The sequence below is a fragment of the Varroa destructor genome, unplaced genomic scaffold (genome assembly GCF_002443255.2).
Source record: "Varroa destructor unplaced genomic scaffold, Vdes_3.0 BEIS01000004.1, whole genome shotgun sequence".
In the NCBI taxonomy this organism is placed as follows: domain Eukaryota; kingdom Metazoa; phylum Arthropoda; class Arachnida; order Mesostigmata; family Varroidae; genus Varroa; species Varroa destructor.
In genome coordinates this window covers 524,020-550,786 of record NW_019211457.1, presented here as the reverse complement: position 1 = coordinate 550,786, position 26,767 = coordinate 524,020, and the positions used below count along the sequence as shown (strand labels likewise).

General features: G+C 40.8%; 1 protein-coding gene across 2 annotated transcripts in view; it reads left to right on the top strand.

The window, feature by feature from the left end:
• Positions 1–26,767, top strand: part of LOC111249948 (uncharacterized) — an 82,592-nt gene that overhangs the window by 2,753 nt on the left and 53,072 nt on the right. Inside the window, exons 1-2 of one of the 2 annotated variants that reach the window (XM_086987200.1) lie at positions 25,166–25,277; positions 25,656–25,841. The exons of the other annotated variant lie outside the window; for it this stretch is intronic. The gene's annotated coding sequence lies outside the window, so the exon portion shown is untranslated. Of the gene's footprint in view, positions 1–25,165; positions 25,278–25,655; positions 25,842–26,767 lie in introns of those variants that run through there. 2 annotated transcript variants of the gene reach the window in all.

Genomic DNA, 26,767 nt, shown 5'->3' with positions numbered 1-26,767 from the left:
TAAAATCAGCTTAGCGGCCTCAGGTGTGTACGGCACAATAAAGCAATAAGTATTGCAACTGTGAATTTATTCGGCACAATTTAGTTTCGTATAGCGGCGGTATAGAGCGCAAGAAAAAAATCGTTACTGCACAACATAAGGCAACGCGTCTGTCAGGCATCAGCGTAAAAAAGAATGATGTCCTCTTACTGCTTCTGGGGTAAAGAAATGAATTGTGCAGTAGGCCGGAAAAAATTCAATCTGAGCCGCAGGCTAGCTTCAAAAACGAACAGAGACCTAGCACGTTACCACATAACGATCTTTGTAGGGTTGCTCTTTGTAGACGAGCAAACTGATTTGTCGAACGTAGCCGATTCCCGTTGGTAATCAATCATGCAGAATGAATTTAAGCTAATAGGCGACGTTCGTGACTAAGGTGGCTGCCCAGTAACCGGTGACACGGATGGTGACCAAATAGCTTCATCTAACCTGGGACTATCTTATTCTGTACGAAAACAAAGTAGGATGATTAGATATTTATATCTATAAATAAACGCTCAAAGCGTTTCCGGATTTGAAGGCCTTTCCACTGGATATGTTTAATATAGGCCTAAATTACTGTTAATAAAACTTTTCGCCAAACAACTTCAGATTGAAGTCTACGTCCCGCGTCCCTGACCGACCGAGCCATATATATTTTTCCATATACAGTACTTCCAATAAAATTAGTATAACGAACAACTAAAAACAAACATGCGAGCTGCTTGAGGGCAAGTAACCTTTCCACCCCCTTAATAAACACTTCGTTGGATTTGGATAAGCAATTATTAAGAAATTCATTTTTTAATCGAAACTATTAATTGGCCGCTCAATAATAATAGTTATATTAATGGTACCAGGCGCACATAGACAACCCTGCACAAGTAACTTTATTTGTGCAGTGTTCAATTGACCATTATTCCTGCATACGGCTAGATGCACCCATACTATAATTTGTACTACAGTCACATTGTCGTCCTCCCGACTTATATGGCTGAAATCACATTGGAATTGAGCCGATCGTATATGCACATTATTGTATACAGTATACCACAAAAAACTACGACGGTCAGTCCTGTTCGCGTCATGATACATAAACGGTATAGGTCCATCAAGTCCAGCTAAACAAACTAAAGCCATCCCATGCAAGCATTTTTTGTAAAAGTAACTTCCTCGATACGTATATATTGTCCCGTTTCTTTCTTCTTATCCTTAATTCGAGATCGACACTAGCCTGAATTTCTAGGTCATGCCAAGAAACGAATTAGGTTGAAATGAAGGTAGCCTTCCCGATTGACCGACGAAGCTGTGGTCTACCCACAGGCCGTTAATAACGGTTCGCGTAAAGTGTGTCGCCAATTCTTTGGGTCTTTGCGGCTTATAAACTTCGCCTGGACGGATATGACGGTGGGCCAAAATCGATGCGAGGTTACAATTTGAGAACTGCGGTGCTACGACTTGTATCCTACGTTAAACTGGACGTTGATTTGTTTTTGCAAATTGTTTTTTCGTGGTTTTCCACTTTATTCTAATCGAATATAATTGAATTGAGTGGATCTGCACACACTCACGGGGTTCATCACGTATGTTCGTGCCGTTGATCGCTAATTACGACCGGTTTGGCGCGTGGCCAATGACTAACTACAATATGAGGCCAAGCATAATGAACACTTCAAACGAATCATCGGTTAATCCAACCTCATTGTGCACTTCAATATATTAAAGATATTTTAGTAATGCCCACCTCAACTGATCCCTGGCGCGAAAAATTTGTGCCAAAATTCGTCTGATCGCGCTGTCCACGACAAAAGACCTACGCTGTCAGCACTGAACTGATTATTTCCAAAATCTGTTAATCTGAAGACTATGATAATAACATAATTATTGATAGAGTGGGTGCTAAAGTGAAGCTCTGACGACGGCCAATTTCAACGACCTACTACTGTCAGGAAAAATTAGGCTAAACTGATTAAGTTGGGTCTGTGAGCAACCATACGAGGAAATGCTCCAATATTCCCATCAAATGTTTAACTGTCTATTTAGACATGGCAATTTGCGACAAATTGTTCAACAAAGTTGGATCAGGGTGAACTGGCCAGTTAGTATGACAATTTAATATCAGCGATATTATTTTTCGACGATAGACCGCGATCGAGCGTCGCCGGACGCCATTATTCCTTGATGGTGGCATATCTCCAGATTCTTGGAATACCGTAATAACACTAATAATAATATAACTTGTACTGTATCTAGGGCACGGTATAGGTTATTTCTTGTCGTTAAGAGGTTTTCCAAGGCGCGATGTTCCTCATTAGCTTCTCCACAAGATACATTGCACAAGGCGATGCAAGCATTTCTCTCTCTCTTACCTATGTAGATGCTTTCCGATATGTTTGCTTGTCGACGCCTGCTCCTGCAGACCAAGAAGGCCTTAGACAACGCACCCTGCCTTTTTGCACCCGTAATGGATAGCATCATGCTATACGCCGCCCCAATCTGCAAAAGGACAACTATTAAAGAGTCGACGCATAAGAAGCACGGGTTTCTTCAGCATCTCAAGGGAAAGCCGCACCGCAGTCAGGGTTCCCGCGCAGTCCCTAGCACGATGAATGTCGTAAGACCTTAAAGCTACCAAGTTGTACAAACGATAAGTAAACCTGACCACATCAAGGCATGTACGAAAGAATTGTAGAGAAATGGTCGTAACGGTGGATTTCAATCCAGAGTGTACAACTCGGATTTTGGATGAAATCCCTAGTTTTGATATTAAATGAGTGATACGGGTGTGAGCACGGGTCGTTAGCGTATCTACTAACCCAGTTGCCTACGGGTCGCGGGAGTCACGTATATAAAACAAATAAAATATAGACGTCAAGGAGGACGTAGAATGCATGTATACGCTAACTAACGAGAAAGACGCTTTTGATGAAAGGTTTTAACAATAGTTTTACAATAGGCCGTTAAGGAGCGCTTGATAACAAAAACAAATACTTTGAGCCGAATCCTACACTGACAACATTTAGAACGAATGCTATACGTAAGCACTCTTGGGACCGCCTGAACTAAATATGTCACAATATATCTTTTTAAATATCCAATATAACTTTTTGAATCCATGGCGTCATTATTATATCGTGGATACCACTATATATCTATTCTTCTTCTCCAGCTCCTGTTCGCTTCTGTAATATTTGACCCCTAGATTTTCGCCGACCTCTAAAAAAAAGTCACACCCACTTCATTAATGTAATGCTTGTAATGACGGTATATCACGTCTCCTGCATCAGCGCCCAGCACCCTAATTATTTAAATGTACATTTCGCAGAGATAAATTCAGATCCTATTATTTATCGGCTGGTCTGTAAACACTGCTGCGTCTGCATGTCTATTATCATAGGATAAAATTTAAGTTTCTTCTAAGCATAATATTTATGTTGTTAACCGAAATTGGGCTAAGTCGGATCATGTTGCAAGTTAACCTAGCAAGTTAAGTGTCGCTTCGAACACTGACCGTAGACTGTAAGGTAGCGGTGATTAAGGGAATTAGCTAAAGACATGAACTTATTTTATTCAGGAGAAAATTAGCCAGCTTCTGCGCCCGATGCCGCGTTAGACGATTTCAGCAGAGGCTCCTTATGCAGCTACGACGTGAAATTTGAGTTAGTTAGAAAAAAATGTTTTACGATGAGAGTTATTCCCACGCGCAATCAGCTCTCTAAAAGCACACCTGACCAGACCGTTTAATGAATTCCAAAGTTATCTATACAGGCTACTTGTAAAGTTGATGTGCACTCGTGAAAAATAAGTTTATACTTGCCCATTTTCTGGGTGTAGCAATTTCTGATTAACGAAGTTACATTTGGGGGTAAAACTGAGCTTATAGCTTTGTAAAACACAAGTATATAATGAAGAAAAACGGAATTCCAATTGAAAGGAAAAGTTGTTTGCCCTTGACGATATAGGCAAGCAATTGTGTGCGCAATTAGAATGGTGTGCAGGAATTGCACACCATTCTAATTTGCGTCGAGGTGTCTCGCCCAGGGCAAGTGTACAAGTGATTTCCTACTGTGGAAATGCTATTTTGTGGCACTGGGGCATTTATGAAAGTTTACCCAAAATTTCCTATAGCGACTAGTGCTGCTGCCACTGCTGTTGTCCCCTAATCTTTCTATGATGAAATGGCAAGTTTAAGTGAGTTAAAGTACGTGCAAGGTCCAAGTGATTCATAGCATCCAGTATGACTTACTGATGATTCTCCTAATATCCATTGAATCGACGCGGCAAGCGTAAACGTTACGCGCTGCTTCTGCGCAAAAATATCCGGAGCTCGAAATAGGCAAGAGGATAATATAACTTTATTTCTATACGCTGGAATGTTCCTATAGAGAGATCTAATTATATCGTGTCATTGTTAAAGAATGCGCGAGTAGTAAGTATTATGGAAGACTTAGGAATGATAACTAAGAGAAGAATTGATTGGTTCAATTCTGGAACTATGACGAAATGCCGTGTCTGGAGTGGCATATATAAATACTGCGTTTAGCCGGCAATAATGATGGAATGTGTTTATCACTACCGTCAGCGATGGCAGCGAACAACTGATCCGATAAGCCATCGCCATTAAAATGCTTCATTTTACAAGTAAAGCTCTAAATGCTACACGTATCATACGTGTTCTGCTCTAGCTTTTGTCTCGCCGATGTCTATGTACGCTTCACTTTGTCGTGTCTACCAGTCTAGCCGCGTACATTTTTGAAAATCTACTGAATACACGCTTATCGTCAGCCGGTACGTTAATATAACCTACATTTGACCTGCTTAATAGTTTTTGGCGTATTTACTACGGGCGCAACCATTCAAAACTACTTATGTACAGATTGTATTTAAATGTCTGATGGCAGATCTTTCTTAAAGTTACATTATCGTTGCACATGCCCAAACCCTGAATACATCCAAGTTTTGTAAACCTCGCCGGTGTCCCCCAGCCCACGCGACCCTACGGTTTCTCATTTCCGCCTGGCTCTTGTCGACCCTTGACTATCTAATTCCTACCTTACCATTATCACGAACCATCTAACATACGTGTCTCAAATTGATGTTACCTCTTTTCATCAAGAGGCGTGTTTGGCTCTTTGTGATCCCCTTGACCTTAGCGCCTTTGCAATTTCATTTCACGCGAGAATCTGTAACGCGTCAGTTCTTCATCGGTGATCTCACCGTTGACAATTAACGGTCAAAGTCACCCGTGGCGGCCGCCAAAGTTGTCGTCAGTCGCCCACTCACGGCAGCGTATTTCGCACTGAATGTTAGTCGAGCAGAGGCGGCTTCAGAGGTCACTCGCGTGTTGCATCCCAGCTTCAGTGTGCACCTTCTCCGGCAACTGGCTCATGAAAGGCGACGATTCATCAACGTTTCAACAAAAAGCATTACATGAACCTACTTCGCTCGACCTCCAGGATAGGGAACGAATCCTGCCGTTGGCAGCGCCACGTCTGTCGGTGCTCCTTACGCTACAACGCTTTTTCTAATTGCTCAAATAGTAATTCGTATCTTACTTCATTACAACAAACCTACTGTCGGTTCTGTAAATTTCATTTAATATAGTGTTTTTCTCCTACTGTTTATCATAGTAGTAGTACTAGAATCATTAATAGGATAAAACCATAGCCAAGGCCGTCGACGCCGTTCACAGCAGCTGTATCCTGTGACTTTAGACAACCCGGACTGAACTAACGTACGTCTGTGTGCGTGTCATAGCGTGCGTCTCTGTATTAATCTACTGGTCTCTCAGAAAGACAAATGGGTAAAACAGGTATTAGGGTACTAAGTCATTTTTGAAAGCCAGAGTTGACGCACTAATCACACTGATCCGAAACGACGTACCCAAACTCTCATTGAAACAAAGCGATACATAATTCATCTAAATGATTCATGTAGCCGTAATATGTACAGCGTAAAAATGTCGTCCTTACGGTCATTGTGAAATAATATGGTACTAATAGATCAGGGTGTTTCGGTCCAGTACATGCCAGAGTTGGATCAGGTAAAGATATTCTTCAAAGAGGATCATTCCTACGATTCATTTTATTAAAATACATTTGATTAGCATCGAGCAAATCAAGTGATTGATCTGCTGATCGTGGAGAATTTCGATCTGCGTCAGATGGGCTGTTTGCCTGAAGACTTTTCATTCCAAAGAAAAAGCATCCTCAACGAGCACCAAACTGATTCATATTGTATGTCCCTTATGGTGCCGTTGCTGGCCTGATGTGCTCTTTAGTGTCAGACGAAAGTTACACTAAGAAAACGATACTCCGATCAATGAAATGATACAACTACGTACTCCTACATGTTACCACTGAAAATGATCAAAATGACAATTTTCGTTAGTCTTTACCAGCCCGAGTTCCATTTATTTCGTACTTAGTGCTATCTTTTGTCCTTGTCTTTCGAATGTATTCGCTACTTCGTTTTTTTATCACCCCATCATGACCACCCCAACCCACAGTCAGATCGACTTGCGAATGCTCCAGCTGCGACCCGCAAAACACTTATTATTTCTTCCACCTAAATGATTCGCACAGATTTCCATGTTATTGACATCCATTGCGTACCTAGACGTACATTGTGGCCGTGGGTATCTTCCTGTTCTTTGCCCTGCTAATCTAGGTCAGCAGTTACGGCCTCGTACAACCGCCACGTTTTTGACCTTAAAGGAAAAAACATTGGAACAGTACCAACGCTTTCACTCACTGTTTCTAATCTCTTTTAATTTCTTTTTCTTTTATAGGGAGAAAGGAATAGGCCGAAAGAAATAATAGGGAAAGAGAGACAAGAACCAATTAACTTAAACGGACGTGCTATAAAAGGCCGATATATTAGAGTATAACAAAGGTTGCACGACATCACGGAAATGACTCCTAATAACGGCGATGTGTTAGCGAGCTCAGAGAAAAACGCGTTAAGGTGACGGCGGCTGCTGAAAAATCTGGACCGTGACATTTGCTTCACGTCGCAGAAGTGGTTTAAATCGTAGCCAGTTAGGTCATCCCGGGAGGTTAGAGTGCCGTATCAGGAAACACCTCTATTGACTTACTCGAAAGACGCGCTGTTTCTTTATGTGTGAACATGGAATTGGTCTAAAGCGATGAGATATTAAGAAAAAATTCACTACATATGGTAGAACAAAGCCTCCTGAGAGTTTTCTTTGTATTTTTTTTTTACGTATGTGACATATGTACACCTGGTGGTGTATATATATATGTAAAATAACTTTTGTCCCCATATAGATATAATACATACTAGAAATGAGTGCACCAACCGAAAAAGTTAGTAAAGGCGAAAGGACTCGCCAGTTCTTTTTATCAGGTGACGATAATAAGAGACGTTTGAGGTCGATCAACATAAAAAATCGGGGGCAATAATGGACGTAAAGACGGCGAGCTGTTTGGTAGTTGAAAAATATTCTCTAATACGTTAACGATTCGTGGCATTTTTGACAAATTGGGCGTTGATTTTATCGTTTATGCTGTTGCAATGGGTTTCCGGTGAACTGGTAATAACCCAAGTGGTGACAGTGCAAGGTCATCGTTTGGATATAATCTTACGTGGTTTTGTAACATATCATTGGTTTTGCTGTTGCGTATTTTTAAATGCATCAAATTGTTGGACGTGTGTTATCAAAGGTAAATAATTGGTAGATATTATATAATATATGTCGCTACGAACTGATTAAGCCTTTCGACATTGATTAAGAAAGCAGCCTCTCAAGGCCAGAAAGTCAAGCTCGAGGCGTGAATATCAAGTACTATAATTAACGTAACCCCATGCACTAAATGCGCATTCACAGATCAACTTATGATGCGTTCGATGCTTTCAACTACTGCAAGTTTACTTCATCAAAAGTGGAACGCGTTCCCCATTATCTACGTAACATGTAATCGAACAAACTTAAAGATACGGCGAACATCAATGATTGTTTTGCGCATATTCGAGCTATTGAAATTAAGAACTTTCGAAACGAGCGCAATGTCTCCGTCTAACGCCTTTAGTATCACCGAAACCTTGTGGGTTTCATCGTGTACCGGCCAAAAAGTTTTTGCTCTGTCCTTCTTCTGACCCCTCTCGAAACTTTTCAGAGCGTAAAAAATGAGCTGACCAAAGCGACGAAGTATAAGGACACCATAAGAGGATAAAATATTGAGTGTTCTGAAATTGTCACCAGTTTGTACGAGATTAGTCGTTTACGGCGTTCAATGTGTACGGTCGTCCATAACCTCTCAATTGGTATGTACCACGCGTATTCACTGAAGTACACGATTAGACGGATACAACGTCGGGAGCTTGTCGTCGACGATATGCGAGTAAGAAACGCTTGAACCAGCCTGTACTGGCCATCAACAACATTTTTTGAAATAAGAGGCCGACACGAGCAGACGTGTTCTCTCTGCAGAGACAAGGAGCAAGGGAGAAGGAGTAAAAGCGAAAAAAATACGTTTCTGAAAGCGGGACACCAATTTTCGGATTTTTTTCTCCTTCGATATATTCGGGGACATGTAACCGATGTGTCGACGTGTTAGCCCAGTATGGTGTAGCTATTACAGGCATAGTGGTTTTAGCACCGCTGAATGGTATTAGGCCGTCTAGAAAAATGCAAATAGGATATCATCAAAGGTTTCTGAAGATGAATTGTTGAAAATTCAAGGCCTACATTTTGGTCGAAGTAGTAGTTAAACAAAAATCGATCTAGGATCACACCGAGGAAATGTGACTGTGGCATGACCTTAATGGGTATTTATGTAATTAATAAACACTGACTGATTTAAATATGCAGAAAATATCTAGGAGTAAAACGCGGTATCCGTAAATGTAATTTGAATATTATAATAACGTCCAATAACAATGTCTAATTAACATTTCATTATAACAGTGTGTTCACTACAATTTGCTAGTTTATACGGCAGGTTGGACCGAACCTAGAACTAATCTAGCAATGTGTGATACTATTATCAAGAGTGCTGATGGTAAAACCTTCATCGTTTATAGAAGTATGCATGGCTACCATTATTCCCAATATTTCACTTGTTTAAATGATGTCATCGCCTTCAAACATACCGAATATACGCACCCCGGGCTAAATATAGTAAACGGCGATTGCGAATCTCCCATCCTCTCATAGATGCTGTGGTAAAATTAATGGAGCAGAGATGGCTGCACGACCGATCTTCGTTAATAGGTCCATTCACTTCTTATAGCTCCTCAACTCTTTTACCAGCCTCATTGTGGGGTTGAGACAGACAGCCGTTAACTTTGACACTCCGTATTATGCGCGTAAGCCTTGAGCCTTGTCTCGACCAAACAGTCGCCCTTTCCTTCAGCGTCCCCAGTCCCAATGCGGATCGCGCTGATAGACCATGACATGCCTACAATCTATGGAAGGGGCGATTTTAGCCAACTAATGGATAGTGCAAAAGATTCGTAATACCACTGGTCAATTGGCAGCCTGGCTGGACTAAAAGAGCGTCGAAATGCTGAGGAATAGGAAAACGATTGAAGAGAGCCAGAGCGAAACTCTACCCTGGTGTCGTTTACATCGAACCTTGCTTCCTCAGCTGCTTTGAGGTTTGCGGAGAGTGAGAACAGCGCGAGACGTCAGCGACGGTGGAGTTCCGACGCCACCTAGACACGCACCGTTGAATACGCATACACGGATTTACCTCCGCAACAGGGTTATGACTGGCCTGTGCCGAAAGGATCAGACTACCATCTAGAACAGGATGGGAAGCGTTAGGGGTAGCACGTACTGCCTTGTCATCGAGTATACGTACTATGGATAGGATACTAACCATAATTACGTAGGTAGCGGTGGGGTAACATTAGCAAGATAAGAGAGGAACTTTTTTCAGAAAAGGATTACGTGGCAAAGCAACAACAACAACAACAACTATAGCAATATGACAACAATCGTCGACTATAGATGTTATAGAATGATTCCAAATGAGCTATTTATTTACGTGTGTAAAGAATTAAATACTTCGGGCATATAGACTATTTTGAGAGAAGAGGTTCCAACTAGAAGCATTACCAAACTGAAACATCTCTGAAGTTCATATAGCTTATTATATATAGAGTCTTTAACAAGATTATTGGTGTGGAGAAGTTTCTGTTGTTACACTCGAAAGTAAACTTTGATCTTAAGGTGTTGCCGGTTACACAGTTTGCAACAGGTTTACATGGCCGTAGGCTATTTGTTGAAGAGTTGAACATCTACCATTCATTGAGACACACTTAGAAGATTTTCCTGATTGCAATACCAGTATCCTGAATTGACAACTGATTGGCAGAATGGTAATAAAAATACTTTGGCTGCAAGTAACTGTTAAACTCATAGAGGCCTAATCAAGTATTCGGCTAGAGTGCTTAAAGCCCTTCCCACCTTTTTTAAACGTCCTATGAAGTTAGGCTGCAGTGTGTAAAAATCAGTTCTTAATTTTCCTTACCATTCCTGACTTTTTGGTTGACATGTTGTAACATAATGATATTCCCTAGATGTAGGTCACCGGTTCAAAGTATTTAGTATGTAACACGCATGTTTCTACACTTTTGAAGTCAGAGGGAACGAGTCTTGTAAGTATGGTACCTTGTTTACACTTTAAGATAGTTCCATTTTAACTGTCCTATAAGCATTTTAGTCGATGTTGAGATATTTTCTCTACTCAGTTTAAGGCTCCAGGCTTTTTGACGGACCTGAATCATCTGATACGTCTGGAAGATGTCACGTCTAAGAAAATTTGTTGCGTCTGCAAGTAGTTTGTCTTTTCTAATTTGTTTTGGGGCGCACCAAGTAGAGAACCGGCCGATCTCGTTGACAAGTTTCGTATAATTTTTGGTAAGTTTAGTCAAACTAAATCATTCTATGAGCCATTGTACAAATTGCCCCTAGAAGATTTCTGGGAAAAACATGTATATATATATATATATATATATACAATGATAAACATGTGGTCCACACTACAAGACGGTACCCTTGTAATGGTCCTATAGTGACGTGTTCGCCTAATTAACTTGGGGACGAGAGGGATTGTCTAAACTGGACGCATGATTCGTTGGTGCAATGATCTTCGAAGGAGCTAGCCTTCTAGTATTATGTATCACTCTAAAAGTCAGTTATTTTCTCTTACATTTTCGTTGGAATCGTCGCTCTCGTATATGACGGTTACGCATTTGATAGAATAATTAGTTTAGTACAGAAAACAGAGGGTTTCAGCTTGTGTTCAGTCTTATGGTACGAGTGTCCTATGGCTCTCGTAGGAGATTCATGCGGTCGGCGCGCATTTCGCATCGTCTCTCGTATCCACTTCTGGCAATGATATGTATTTGCACGCACGTACTAGTACCATGCAACAGGACACTGGAAACATCCGCAGGCAATATGATCAATTACATTTTCCCACAGACGGGCCAACTGACCTTCCATAAATCACCATTCATACGACTGTACTTTTTTTGCCTAAAGAACACAAGATCGAAACAGATTTCGATCTACTGCCCACCTGACTGTTGCTCCGTCACTTTGATTCCCTGTCAATTCATTGTTTTCATATTCAAAGAAGTGGCAGTAGAAGAGAATTAATCATTACGCTATTGGCATGGATAAAGTAGAGCCGGACCGTTTTTTGTTGTAGTTTCAAAGCAGCTGTAGCAGAACAACTTCTTGATGAGTCGCTGTCAGCTTAACGTACTAAATGTTTCGTGTTTCATCTACGGTCCTGTCTTTTGGTGCGCTCAAATGGAAAAGTCTAAGTTAAGTACTACCTCAGTTATGCATTACTTCAAACGACTGGCTCGTTACAGCGTCTAATGAAGTGTGTCTACGTCTGATTTCAAACCTAAGCCATCTTATGTGTACCTAAGTTTAGCAAAAAAAACACGTTACTACTCATCACGAAAATAATAATAATCACGAAAAATCTTAGCAGTCTAAAGACGAACAGATCTAGCTAAAAAATAGTCAATACGTTTGGATAACCCACTACATGTATGAGGATAGTGCGTTTCAATCAGGAAAAATTTTTGTCCTAACAACCTGCGGTCCATCCGCTACTCTTAACACAAGACGAAAGCCAGTTTTTGACAAGAATAAAACAACTAACTCGTCATAGCGAACTATAGTATATCGTTTTCAAACTAAAACGAAAGACTGGCTGTCATCCATTATGAACAAACCCACATCTAAGTCATAAAGAAAACTTCTGTTTGTCGAATCGGTGGTCTACTTTATTGTCAGTTGAACTCTCAGGAAGCGAACCGCTGGATCCTCAGCAAGAGCTAGATTTAAGGACTTCGAAAGTTCATCAAAAGAACTTAACAAGCAATTTTCAATATACCTGTATTTTCATATTAGAAATGAATAACCACACTCTACTTGGGTCGTCTAGATTTTTCGGAACTTCCTGCGCTTTTTTTGCGATTGTTTTAGGCCTTAAATATTTTCTGCCCGTTTTCAGCTCAGAATGCATCCCGTTGGGAATTTTCGTGTGTAGCGTATTTGAGCTGCATTTAACTGGGTTCCCAGGTACCAATATCGCTTGATGTACGGTTATTACTGAGAACATTTTGGTATAGATACAACTGACCTTTAGCAAGTTGTTGTTTGATGGAAAACTAACGCTGGATTTTCAGTTTTTCAATTTGCCCCTAGGGCGAATTGAGGTGAATATTCGTATCGTATGCGAAATTACTATACGTCGTTAGTGTTCATTAAAGTCTACAAAATGGGTATAACTAATTAGCCATTCTGGTTCTCTGTAACAGTCTCACCCAATGAGTTCTGCCGTACCGCCACGGACGGCTCGATCACGACTGTCACGTGTTAAGGTTTGCCAGCCTCCTAATGCGATAGCATCCCTGAAAACAGCCGTCTAAAAGGTTAAGGTTGCCATTCCATTTGTTCAAAGTCTATTCAGCCTATCCATGGCTAAAAGAGAGAAGCCTGCTAAACGCTCGAGGAGATGGTCGACCAGAGAGGTTCATCTCTGTGAGCATAAGCGTTCCACGCAATAGTGGACCCGGCAGTTGCCACAGGTCAAATAGCCATTCCAGGTAGACCCATAGGCCATTTTATTTATTGTGCCTCACTTTTCCCTGCAAAACTTTATAATGGAGTTGTTATTTTACTTGAGTCTATGTTAAGTATCAGAACGCAAATTCGTCACTAGTCGAGTTGCGCGTGATGCCGCAAAGATCCGCATAGGTTAAACTAGACGACGGCATGTCACTCGTTCCTGATGTAAGGATCCGTGACGTACAAATGATCGCTATCTGGCGACAACGGAAACTCCCGCTGTGCTTCACCGTGATATACCGTTCAGCTTATAAGGTTCATATTGTCTTCTGGCGATGAAGGTAAGCTTCTTAAGCAGTTCGACACATGTCCAGTATTACGGAGGTTACAAGCGAAGTTTAACGGGACAATCAGCGACGTTGCACTATGGCAGGCAAGGGTATACTGTCAAAAGCAATTTACAGCATCATATCATACGATAATACTGCACCATCTCCTTAAGTTCGTCCTGACGTTCTACGTGCGCTACACGCGACTACTGGCATACGAAATTAGACTTCTCCTATTTAGTCGATTTTGTCCGGTGCTTGTCACTGGGCAGCTCAACTGAGGCCGTTCTGTCGTCGACAACAACATGCAACATGCGCCCTGTCTTCAACGTACCATTAGACATACATACTAATGAAAGCCTATTGTTCTGCGATGCGTACCTGGGGCAAAACACGGGTCTGGGTTTGTTATGGAAACACAAATTTACTGAACATCGCAGCATGCTTATTCTGTGTACGTTCGGGGATTTTCTCTTCCTGTGCGACCGTTTGACCTAGTGATTCCCCGATGGAACGTCTCGGAGGACACGAAAGGCATGACATTGAGTCTTCGACTATAAAGGGTCTCAACGTGCCGGTAGGATGTGCCGGCGTCTAGTGCCTTCTCGATTGCGCTTGTACTTCTTTAAGACAAGCGTCATGAACACGGCCGCAGTCGATAATGTTTCCACAAGTGATGGCTGAAACAGCAATGAGGCATTGCAACCCAGTACTTTGGTCGAGCCGACTGAATGAATATCATCAAAAATGCGAGTCCCTAAAGTATCGCTGATGTAGCTTTATACTTGTTTATCATTCATATTCATATTTACTTGAGGTAGTAATGATAATCAGGAAGAGATCCCTTTTATTTTATTGGCTATTTCTGGTCGCTACTGTTTGTTTGTCGTAGGTCTCAGCCAACAAGGATGTACTTTGTGATTCGTGCTATTAAAGAGACCTTGCCAGAACACCACGGTCTTAATAGTTAATCTCGTAGAATTTTCCGCATCATCGACAACCTTCCTGAAACATGCTCTATACAGAAAAGAAACGGTGTGTCTCGGTAAAAAAGGTCAACACAAGGAAATGAAGCGAACGCATACAAGTGCCGATCAACCGAAGCCGCGAGGGCGAATTGGAAGAAAACTTGAAAACCTTTGCCGTGTCAGCGCATGTCGGCCTGTCATGAACGTTGGATCAGGATGCTAGGACGACGATCTGGCCTACGCTGATCCTGTCATTGTGACCTAGGAGGCGAATTATAATTTAAACGCTTCAAACGGTTGCAGCCCACAAAGGGATACAAAAGAGCAAAGAAGAATGTCAGTTTGACCGATAGGTATACCGAGTAGAGACTAATGTTTCACAATGGCTACGGGTGCTAGAGTTAAGTCAGTGATTTCCCTGTTCTTCTAGAAGGAAAGCGTTTTCTGTAAACATTGACTTGCCGCTGATTTCAGTTTCAGTCTTCGGAATGTTACATCTCCTTTGTTTATTTTCTGGCAAGGTTAAAGGCAAATGTTACGCGACTTTATTCTTGACTTTCGAGAACAGGGACGGGAAAAAGACTTCGAGGTGGCACCGACTTCTGGTCTAAAGTGATCCGGGAGCATAGCAAAGCGAAACTTCTGGCGAAACCGCTCCGCCAAAGAACACCCCAACGAAAATGTCTATGGAAAGGACGGGTCAGCTTGCAGCCTTAAAGACTATTGTAATCCTAAATCAACTTAGGTCTATTCTGCACTATTCTTATGGGTTGTCGAATAAGTATTGACGATTTTTCTAGCTAGGTAGCTTTATAATTACATATATATGTCATAGAAAAAGCGCTAAAATTGTCGGGATGCTCGTGTTCGACTCAAGATAGACTGCCCAAAACGGCAAAAAAATGTATACTGTTTATGGCGACAATGCGCTATCGAGAAACCCGGCCCAGTGATGATTCTGTTACTTTCACTCTAAGCGATTCCGTTCGAAATGGTTGACCAATTATGCAAAAAGCTGATGTAATGGTTATAGAAATTGAACAAGACCGACACGAAGGCAAGATCGGATAATGAGCTCCTTGCCGAGATCGGCAAGGAGCTCATTATCCGCCACGAGACGAATTCTTTTTGAAAAAACTGGCCACAAAAAAACGCTCATTTTTTGGGTCTTATACGAACTGAGGCAAAAAAAAAAATACTCGTTTGCGAAACTTTACGGAAACGCAGTGAGATTGAAACGTTTATAAAATGGTTAGTATTGGGTGATGAAGAGTAGATCACGAACGGCAATAATGTACGAAAAAACTGAGAGACTGAGGCCAAAGCAGCTGATAACAGGAGGGTGTTTGGTGGGACTGAAAGAGAGCGGTTCATTATGAGCAATTAATGTGTACCTCTACTGTCAATAATAACCAAATCTCAATACGTTTTTGAAAAAAATTGATCCGAATTACTGGGCAGAGCAGGCGTTGTTTTTCACCATAAAAATGTTAGACCGCGTACATTTTTATCTATCCGGGAAAAAATTAAAAGAACTTGGATCAGAAATCTTAATACATCCACCATACAGCCTATCAATCTATGTAGAACTCTCTTAAAAAATGTTGATCTAAGTTTGGATGAAGGCATACAAAGATCATTTGATACGTTTTTTCATATAGAAATCACAGAGGTTCTGCAATGATGAGATTATGGCGTTACTAGAGAAAAATGGCACAAGGTCATCAACGAAAATGGTCCATGTGAAATAGAAAAACAAAAACATTTGTTTCAATTTCGGCTTAAAAACAATCAATACTTTTTCTACCGTCCAATAGATCTTTCGCACTTACAAGAACCGCAAAGATTTCAAAAATGGATATTGTGTAAATTCCGCATAATGTACCAGTTGTAGAAAAGTGACAATAAAACTTGATTAAATAGGGATATTTTCGGAAAAGAAAAGCTAAGCGACCTTGGCAATACTTTTACGCACTGTTCTCATCCTCTCGTATACATTTAGGGGCTACTTACCTGTATGCGTTGCATTTGCAAATGATGCCAGTGTTATCGCTAGGAAATACAAGCAGAAAACTTAAACCAAAGTTGAAAACGACCGTCCAATTATTCAGGAGGTTTTAAAAATGGCGACGAAGAAATTAGGTGACAATGCTTTGTAAATGAACAAAGCGAACCTCTTACTCATATGGAATATGACTAAGGAAGGATCTTGACAGATTGTTGAGGATTTATCGCGACTTAACTTAGCCATAAAAACTGCTTATACGTCCTGCTTTCAGGAATGATATTGTATGACCCATTGCAAGTCTGAAAACTACGACAGTATGTTATTATTATTATTATTTTATTTTTTTTTTCAATAAATAGAAAGGTTAGTAATTAAATAAATCGTACGTCTAATTCAGGGTTTTTTTTTTTGTCAAAATTACCTTTACGTTTGCTTCGTTGATTTATGTTACGTGCACAAGGTCGGGCGTCTGACTGACTTGAACCAAGTACTGCTCAAGATCAAGTACATATTTCCGCGTAATGTACTGGTAATGCGTTGCTCCACAACTGGATTGTCATGTATGAGCACCATATCACAAGCTATGGGTTCAATATGGATTATGTAGAGCTTATTTACGCATGCACTTCGAACGGCCAATCCACTTAGAGTTTATAATGGCGTTTAATCCGCTGAGGGCAAACTAAGCTATGAAGTAGTCGCGTTTATCAATTTACCCAGGATAATCTCCATCCTGTACATCAAGTACGCCTATCCTTCCAAGCATAACAGCGCGCCTCCGGAATCATCTGTACATTTCGCATGTCGAGTTAATATACGGCTTAGTATGAAAAGGCACCGTATCGTAACGGGTTTAGGGCACAATACCTGTCATGCGGAAAAATCGTGGTATTCACTATGGTTCATTAGATATGCTAGGACAAAAATCTTCTGGTAGTTTGTTTGAGAGAAAGATGTTGACTGTTTAAGAGCCTTGATTTGAGCTCCATGCGAGTAACAGAAAAATAATTAGTGTAATAAAAAGAAAGAACTATAAATAAAGACTCTCAAATTGTCACAAGATTTTCGCTGCATCCTGTATTTAGTCGAGTCCAGATAACAGCTAGTTGGAATCTAGTTGATCGAACGGGGTCCCCCTCGGTAGCATATTTCCGATCTCTCGAATCTATCTTCAGAGCATTTAGGCACTAGATATGGATGAGGACTGAGATTAATATGAAGTAAACGTGCAGAATTCTTCTGCACCGCAAGTACTATAAGAACAGAGTTTAGAAAGGGGTCCTCGAAGCCAATCTCGCTCGTCGCCTAGAGACACACAACATTATTTGGCGCCGGGCAGGAACAGACAAATTTTTCTTAGCAGCGAAAAAGATTTGCTTGTGTATAAGCTGCTAATTGTGGAGTCAATGGGTTCCCGAATAGTTTGATATATCATGATTATGCAGTTAGCGAGTCTACTCTCTTATCTTGCTGTTTATCACAGCCGCGAGAGCGTTGTAACGGACTTTCGGTCTACTACAATTAAAAAAATTAGCAAATTTCAAGTTGTTGACAGTAAAGATCCGAATTAATTGTTTTGCCATACGGCAGAAACTCATAATGTACGATCTCTTTCTGTCAATCGTGTATCTGTGGGACACATTTTTCTCATACATACTAATTTTCATTGCTCAGTTTTGTTACGCTCTTGCAGAATTGGAATAACGGCTGAATAATATCTTTTGCGTCAATTCGTGTAGCACCTAAATGTCGGGCTTCTTTTTGTAGCCAACTTTTTTTTTCAAACGGTTTGAACCTGTATGGCGGTGGAGTTTCGATTGCTCTGCAACGTTATGGCTACCCACGTGTCGATGTTGCTTACTTTTTGTAATAAGCCCGTCAACTTTTTCTGTAATCGGTTGACGACCACGAGGAGCGTCACGTAGATCTAGTTAACATAAAAGTAACGATAATGGATCTTGGGTAAAAATAGGACGATTTTTTACTGGACTAGGACTGGTTTGTTGTGATAAAACATATTTGATTTGTGTAGAGATTTGATTCATTTTCAAGGGGCTTTATCCTCAGTTTGAATACGGGCACCGTAACAATTTCGGCGCATCCACTATTGTCGCCACTCATATATAGAATTAAAGCCATCTAGCTAGAAAGCCGTTAATGCCTTTTCGATAAGCCGTGACAGTTCTATGTCCTATAGATTTAAGTTGATTTCGTAGTGCAATAGTTGTTATCCATCTTTCCTGTAGTCGTTTCGGCGTTACCGGTTTAATAAACGGCTTCGCTTTTCTATGCTTTCGGCTCACTAAACAAATCTGTTACCGACAAGTCGTAGCTTTTTAAACAATTCCAACGACGAGCAAACGCGACTTAGTTTATTTTAAACTAAACTGTGACTCCAAAGTAATCCAGCCAAAGAAAAACCGTTATACTTGTTCGACCCCACTAAACATTAACAATAACCGGCGTTCATACATCAGTGCAATCTGCCCAAAACATAGCGGTTCTCTTCAGACCGACCATTTTTAGATGGTAGTTTTTCAAGGGAATTATTTTCAGAGCTACGACCTGTAACACAAAAGCATAACAGATATAGCAAACCGTTGTAAGTTCTAGCAAGACAGTGTTTTCTACCATAGCTGATCTCAGCTTTCGTACGACGCCAATGCCGACCCGAGGCGCGCGTATGACCTGAGATATGTAACCTTAAAGACACCGACCCCAAAAAAACGATGAATATTATTTAGACGACCCAACACACTAGCATTCTGTTGAATCGCTAGCGCGTTCCGCGGGCGTACAAGTAACCTCGATCCGTCTTGTTCTTACCTTTATGACAGCTACAGCATAGATGGAAGTGGAACTTTATATATATATATATATATATATTACCGTTGAACTACTGCTAGGCCGATCTCCGAACAGATCAGTTGATTGCGGTTACGTCCCAGCCTACTCGAAAGAGATCACTAAGTCTGCGATGTTTATCTTCAGATGCCTTTATTCTGTAACATATCTATACATATGTATATTAGATAATTGTAAGCTACGTTGTCCAAGGGCAAATTGTGCGTCTGCACAAGCCGGCTTATTCAATATCGCTTATTTGCATCGGATCTCTCCCGAGCTGTTAGATTATCCTTTGTTGAACTAGTGTGCAAAAAAAGTACACGGAGATGTTTTTCCAGCCGATGAGGCTTTCAATAGAAGGCACGAAATGCACACATTGTTTTAGACCTTTAACTGTTATAGGCTGAAGTACAGGTGACGTGTGACCGATTTTGAGTTGATCTGGTCGCTGGGAATTAAAGCAGAGACCGACTATGGGTGAGCTGAAGTGACCTGTCTTAATACCTTCAGTACGGTCAATGAATATATCGAGGCGAAAAACGCCGTAACCATAACAATATAGCATGAAGGTTATTATTAGCAAATTGTTCAGCAAACATGTCCATCAATCTGACCTATTCATTGCTCTGATTAAATCTCGAAATACTTTCAAAACTTGTTCTGAATTAAGGAAGAAAACAACAAATTAACCAAAATGAATACAGTAAATTAACTTTTTCTGTGAAGTTGAACCGTTGAATTTAGTTCTGGCGATGGCATCTCTTTATTACAGTCAAAAGCCCCTTACGGCAGTATTCTTACAGCTTCGTATTATACGCGAATATACAAAAAAAACACTTATCAGTACAGATTTACGTTTTATTAGGTAAGGTTTATAACATTTTATAGATAGGTTATAACATTTTTGATCGAAAATCATGCCCCTTCAAACAACTTCAGTCTGAACGCGGTTTAACAAAACCTATAACAAGGTCGAGTACAGCGCATAGTTATCCAACGTCTGATCGTTGGATAAAGGAAAAAAATCAAGCAAGAAAATCATTCGAAGACTGAAGTGGAATACATTTAACTACCACATTAAACATAGCGTCACTGACTCTCGCTACATGAGTTACGTGACCTATTAGTAATTCCCAAGAATCTATTTACATTTTTTAAGCCGGGTCTTTTATGGTATCTTGCATCCCATTGGAACTATTACGGCTTAATTGGGCCCATAGCGCCTGCGCAGCCAATCAGGCTAAGTGTCATTTACCGATAAGATCATATCAATGGGAAAATTGCCAACGATATATTTCAGTGAGTGAGTGAGAGGTTAGATTTTATCTTGGTTATCCTTGTTAACCTTAAACTTGGGTATCCTTGGTTATCTTGGTTAAACTAATACCAATAGATAAAAATACATATCTTCAATAAAAATACGATGTATCCGGAGCCATTTGTGGCCGCATTGGTTGGCCGACCGATTGATAGTGCCCATTTTTGTATTAGAGAAATAGCGTTATTGAACGCATGGCATCATCACGGAGTACCTCGTTTACGCAAACGAGGATGCATCCGGTAAACTGGATCCTATATGAGCGCTAGGTAAGCTATTGTAGATCCTCTCAAGGATTGTATAAATTATTTCTATTTTCGGGGATATGTGAATAGATAAATCCGATATTGGAAAGTTATTCTAAATAACCAGTAAGCGGAAATGAGACCCTTGGGAAGGCATTGGTTCGGATTGAAACAATCTATCCTTTCGTAGCTTCAATGTACACGGGCATAAAGGCCCGTTGCTGAACAGTCTAAATGATTGCCAAAACAGTTACCAGTTGTGGCCAATGAAATTTCGACATCTCTACAATAAACACGATTTTCTAGTAGTAAACTTATTACTGGTCAGGGACTTGAAATAAACACGAAAAATAAAAACACAGCTTAATATAGCAATAAACATAATAAAAAAATCATAATAGTAATATTAATAACAATAACTTAGCATGAGTTGTCTGTTACACCTAAGACAGAAGTAGGCCTAAAAAAAATATAGAAATGAGTTTTGGGCCTTCATGAATATAATACTACGCCGCTGTCCAACTGGCCCTAAAGACCTAATTTTAGCTTAAATATCTTTAATTCACTAATCTACCTGAGAGTATCTACCTGAAACGTGCCTCATCCTTAAGGTCTCATGTACGTACTCCAGAGTTACTTATCTACTTCACTGCCAACCATACGACATGTAGTCCGAACGGTGAGCTAACATAATAAGACCACTCTCAAATATTCCTTGCATTGATAACTAAAGATTTTGGGATTAGGTTGAACTCAACGGTAAATGAATGGCATCTACAGTTTTCCAGAGTAACCACCGCGGCGATGTTTAGGACCCCGTTGAAGGACTCTAGGCTTCGTGTAGCGGCGTGTCACTCGCTTTCTTCGCTATCCAACGTATAGATTAATCTTCTTCTATTTCACATAAACTGGGTATACGTCTTAGGACAGAACTTGTCCTAACGGTTTCTAACCATTTTTCTAGCTAAGCCACCTAAGCGCAAGTAACGCGGCTCTGTTTTCAGATATATGTGAGCCGTTATGTATGTATAGTAGCTAGTTCCATATAGATATTAAAGTACAACGTTGAAGACTATAGAAGGCGAGTGTTCATAGGAGAAATCCTCCCAGCTGAATCGCACTAGCCAAAAAACGATATCCCACAAGGCACAATAACAATAATGATCCGTCTCCAATCTGACTGAAAAAAACTTTGCCATCTGCAGGGGGGTTGGTAGCCTGCATTAGCTAGGAGCTCAATAGAACTGTTGTGCATTTTTTGTCGTGCGCCTCGTTGTTTGTGTCACTAAATCGCGAATTGACGCATTCACACGGACAGAACTAGAGCATTTGCCATTTTGTGCAAGCTGATAGCTATAGCAAAGTAATAATGGATGTTGGCCTGCAACTTCGAAATGTAATCGCAGCGCCTACTGCGAGTTAAAAAATAATGCCGGTAAACAGCAGGACACTGCGTATGTTAGGACCGAGTGCTGCGACGGACATTCAAACGTCAAAATGCTAAGTGACTGATTCTTGTGGTATCCTTCTTGTTCGATGGGTCTAGACCACAGCGTTTTCATACATCGAATCTTGACAACCACTCGATGTCATGCGATTGGGTATTGACGACATTGGGTTCATTAAATACAAACGAGTATTCTGGTTTTGTTAGAGTGAAATACTATCTCGTTACTGTGTATAGGCACGCGCGTAACATCTCAATTTGACTCGTTGATGTGGGTAGATCGGGTCTTCTTTGGTTCTACCAATGTGTACAGGTTGAAATATTACGTACCAGGCTGATTCGGGTAGTTGGTCAAGTCATCATCAACGCTATATCTAAATATACGAAAGGCAATTGCTTGTAGGCCATATCGCTTGGCATCCCTAACAGAGTGTGAATTTGATCAACTACAAAGGTCATAGTAGTAAATATACAACTAAATTCTAATTAGCCCGCTTATTTCCAATTAAGCCGTAACAATAACAAACCTATCACGTGCTCTCATAAGGTGGCCTTGCAGGCCAAAAAAATACGTTAAGAGCCCTCCCCGAATGTATTTTCGCCCCCTCGTAACTCAACTCGGTAACAGTTATGAGATTTAATTTAATGACATTGAATAGACCTAAGTGAACGTATGGCACAGTTTATAGTTACCCCACAAAACTATGCATACATTTGACAGTTTTTCGTTGTTCCCTGTTGTAACGTCAATTAGGTGCGTTGTTTTTTCTGTTGTAGGCTGTCGAGCGCCTGAAAGGACGAAGTGTGTCTACGGCCGGATTCGAACTTAAACATCGCCACATGTCCCCAAGTTCTCGCGGGGATACTAAATCAACACAGGCATTGCTGAACAGCCTGCCAGAGCTGAAGCTATGTAATACATATCCAGTCTATGGGTCGTATGTATCTACGTGCTGGCGAATCATTTCTGCCTAAATTTGTTTATGCTCTTGTTTGTGCAAGTCGCCTATAAACGTTTAGACGGTTACGGGGTGAAAACTTGGTCGCGTGTACGAATTAGGGCAGTAGAAACAGAAAGATTTGCTTGCGGAAGCAAACTTAGAAGTGGGCCTTGGTGGGCCTAGTGACGAAATTCGAACGTTACCCAGCCACCGATTGACATTCTCAGCATATGTATATAATGAGGTTGGAAGAGTTACTTAATGAGGGAATCAAGCTGGCTTGCTGACCAGTTACAGAAAGCCGTAAACCTCGTACAGCACAAGCAAACGAAAAAATATATAAGCTTATAGAAGGGAATCCCCTCGGTCCTACATTCAAATGCGCCTTCGAGCGGATGACTGATTTACGAACGATTTACGTTGTTTACGTCATTAGCAACATTGGATACTAAACGAAACGTTATTACGTCGAATTAAACAGCCGAGTAGAGACATTTGTACCGAAACAGCTTTGTGGATGCAGGCAGGCCCCAAGGATGACTTTACACTTGAATTGCTGATGCCTTATTATTGTTGGTAGTTATTGGACGCACAACCCCTGGCCGTAACGGATGTCTGTTTTGGTTAAATGATTAACAAGATGAACCCCAAGCTGTTTCTTCGAAGAAAGCACTACAACTCACGTCTTGTTAAACACAACGTATAAACCTAGACCCGTGCACTACCCACGTTCACGTGATACCGTATCCCATAAGATAAATGATTAACTATATAGAACAAATATTTCGAGGACCTGCCGGTACTATTGTAGTTAAAAATAACTTCGAACGGCTGGTCCCTTCCAGCATGAATCAAAGCGCGTATCGATATCGGTAATATCACTTGACAATAAGTATATGCTCGTTCCATTAAAATCAAAAATAATAGCATTAATAACAGTAGTACTGAAACCAACATGTTAGCTAACTTTCTCACACATGCTGTTGCTTTACTGACAATAACTAGCAACATTTACACACAGTCAGACATACGTACAGGCAAATATGCGTTCTGCACTTGGTGTAGGCGTAGGCGTATTCATTTGTAGGTTGTCCTACTGCCGTGTTGTCCGGCCTTTTCTTTATATACCCCTTTTTTTGTTAGTTTCTTGTGTCTCATTATTACCCGAAGTTGCGACCTACCCGCATCATTCGCATGCACGTTAGCTCCGATGGGGCAACCAGCTTTCTTCGTGAAACAGTGATGTTAGTGATTATGCTCCTTGCACGGCTCTCCCGGATGGCTTCGCCACTCAGTCTGGACACGTGACGACACTAAACCCCCGTTTGTAATGGTTCCACTGATCCCAGGGTGGATGCCGCTTTTGCTGCTGTTGTTACTAGTTTGGCTATGAGCAACTAGAGCCGCTGGTGACCCGCTCCTTCACGAAGACCCGAATCTCCGCTGCCACGACTTCGCATGGAAGTAGTTGCAGTGGAAAGAAACTCGGTGCGGGCGACGAAAGGTGGAGATGTACCGAGCTGGAAGCGTGCTTTTGGGCTAAGGATGGGATTTGTGTCATTTCTGTAGTAGCCGACGCTACCATCGTCGTTGTTGTCGTGTGGCGAGCATATCAGTTCTGAGAAAGTTCGTCAAGCGACCCAGCACCAAGCGCTGACGTTGCCTATCTGGCAGACGCAGCAGACGAATGAAAGAAATTAAAAATGCGAAAGGTCAGCAAATATCCATCTTTGCAGGGACATAGCACTAAAAGAGCATATATATATATATATATATATATATATATATATATATATATATATATATACAGCCACGTCTTTCAAAAGAAGGGTGCCTCGTTTACATTGGTTCACTGGTTTAACCCTATCCGAGTTTGTTCCAGTATGCACAAATAATATGCACGTCTCATTTGGTTAACCTAATCTGTTGTGGGAAATGTGCTCATATAATACGAGCTGATTGAAAGCAGCAGTTTTAATATCTGCACGTGATGCATACGTTTGTATGCGCATCTCCGCAATGCGTGCCTAGCGTTATGAATGAATGTAGTAAAATTTGGTATTGCTATTTGTGTAACAGATGATATAGGAAAGGTATGATCTACCTGCTTCTGTTTAGTTATAATACGACCGATGCCATTATTATGATTATTGTTGTTTCTGTTTAATATCACAATAACATTTTCTTTCGGTGATGACCTCTAGCCTACTACTGGATGATGTTGAAGTACTTGAGGTTTCACGTATGGTTGTGCTACGTATTTCCACAGCCAAAGCTTTCAATTCCGCTGTTAAAAAGATATCCGATGCTCCTAATTGCCTTCTTCATTTATTTACCAAACATTTGTACGACAATTTTCCACTTCGTACAAATTCTTGGCCTGTTTAGACGCCTTCAACGAGTAATAGTTTATAGAATATTAGTTTTTACAACAGCTTTGTTCGCCTTCTCTTATGTCGCTTATGTCTTAGGTCGCTCCCAACCGGAACTACGCAGTGTCATAACTTAGCAAATCGTGTCTTATGATCCATTGAATATTTCCACAGACCGTGTGAATGTAAACCGGACGACGTACTCCTTCCAGAACTTCCTGCTTCTCTTTCGGATATCTTTGTAAGCATCGCTTCTGCCTTGCAGCCTAAGGCAATACATAAAAAGTACGTTACTCTAGCCCTTTCAATATGATCAATCACGGGTAGACTACCCGTTACGTTTTCGGATCTAGATTACTCTTCTCAGCCGTCTACAATGATATCCGATAATATCAGCTACGTTAGGGTCAGGACTATTACGTTCCTGTATGTTGGAAGTTTCTCACCAATTGCTCCAAAGGATCTTGCCATTCGAAATGTTCAAGTTCTCGGTTTTTAATAATTTCCTTTGTGGTTCCAAGCTAATGTGGCACATTAGCTTGAACCTTTTCTTTCGAGACGAGGGTTTCCCTTCCTGCTTAATAATTTAACTTAATTGATGAAATACGTTCAAGTTATATTCAATTAAATGCACGGACGAACCTAGGAATGGCTAGGACGACTACTGTGTAGGGATTTAGCTTGCCGAAAAACGCTATCGCACGAACGACATGTGGCAAGATTAAAATTTATGCTAACGTAATAAAAACCTCTGTAACGTATACCATCGCTGCCAAATAAGGTGGGTATGACAAGTCGAATGTTGCATTTTAAAAACTAGATCATCCTATTTTACCGTTATTGTACGGTGAAGCTTAACCATGGATGTGTATCAAATGGTAATCGCTCGTTTGGCAAATGCTTGCCAACGCGGAATGCCGTTATCTTTTACAGAAACGACAAATAGTTCTAATATTTATTATGGGTTTTGTTGTTTTATTTGATTGAGTTTATCTATTTCAAAATAAAATATGTCGGATAGCGGGCTGAGTGCGCAATTCCAACAACAGCAGCTGAACCGGGCTGCTGCATGGCCAAGTTATTTTGAAGCTAGGATGTCCCACACTCCAATCGTTGTGAGATAGAACTATTTCATCGCCGCATCTCGACGATCCGGCAGACGTTAGCTCCAAGTTATTGAAATAGAGTCAAAAAATCTTACGATCACACAG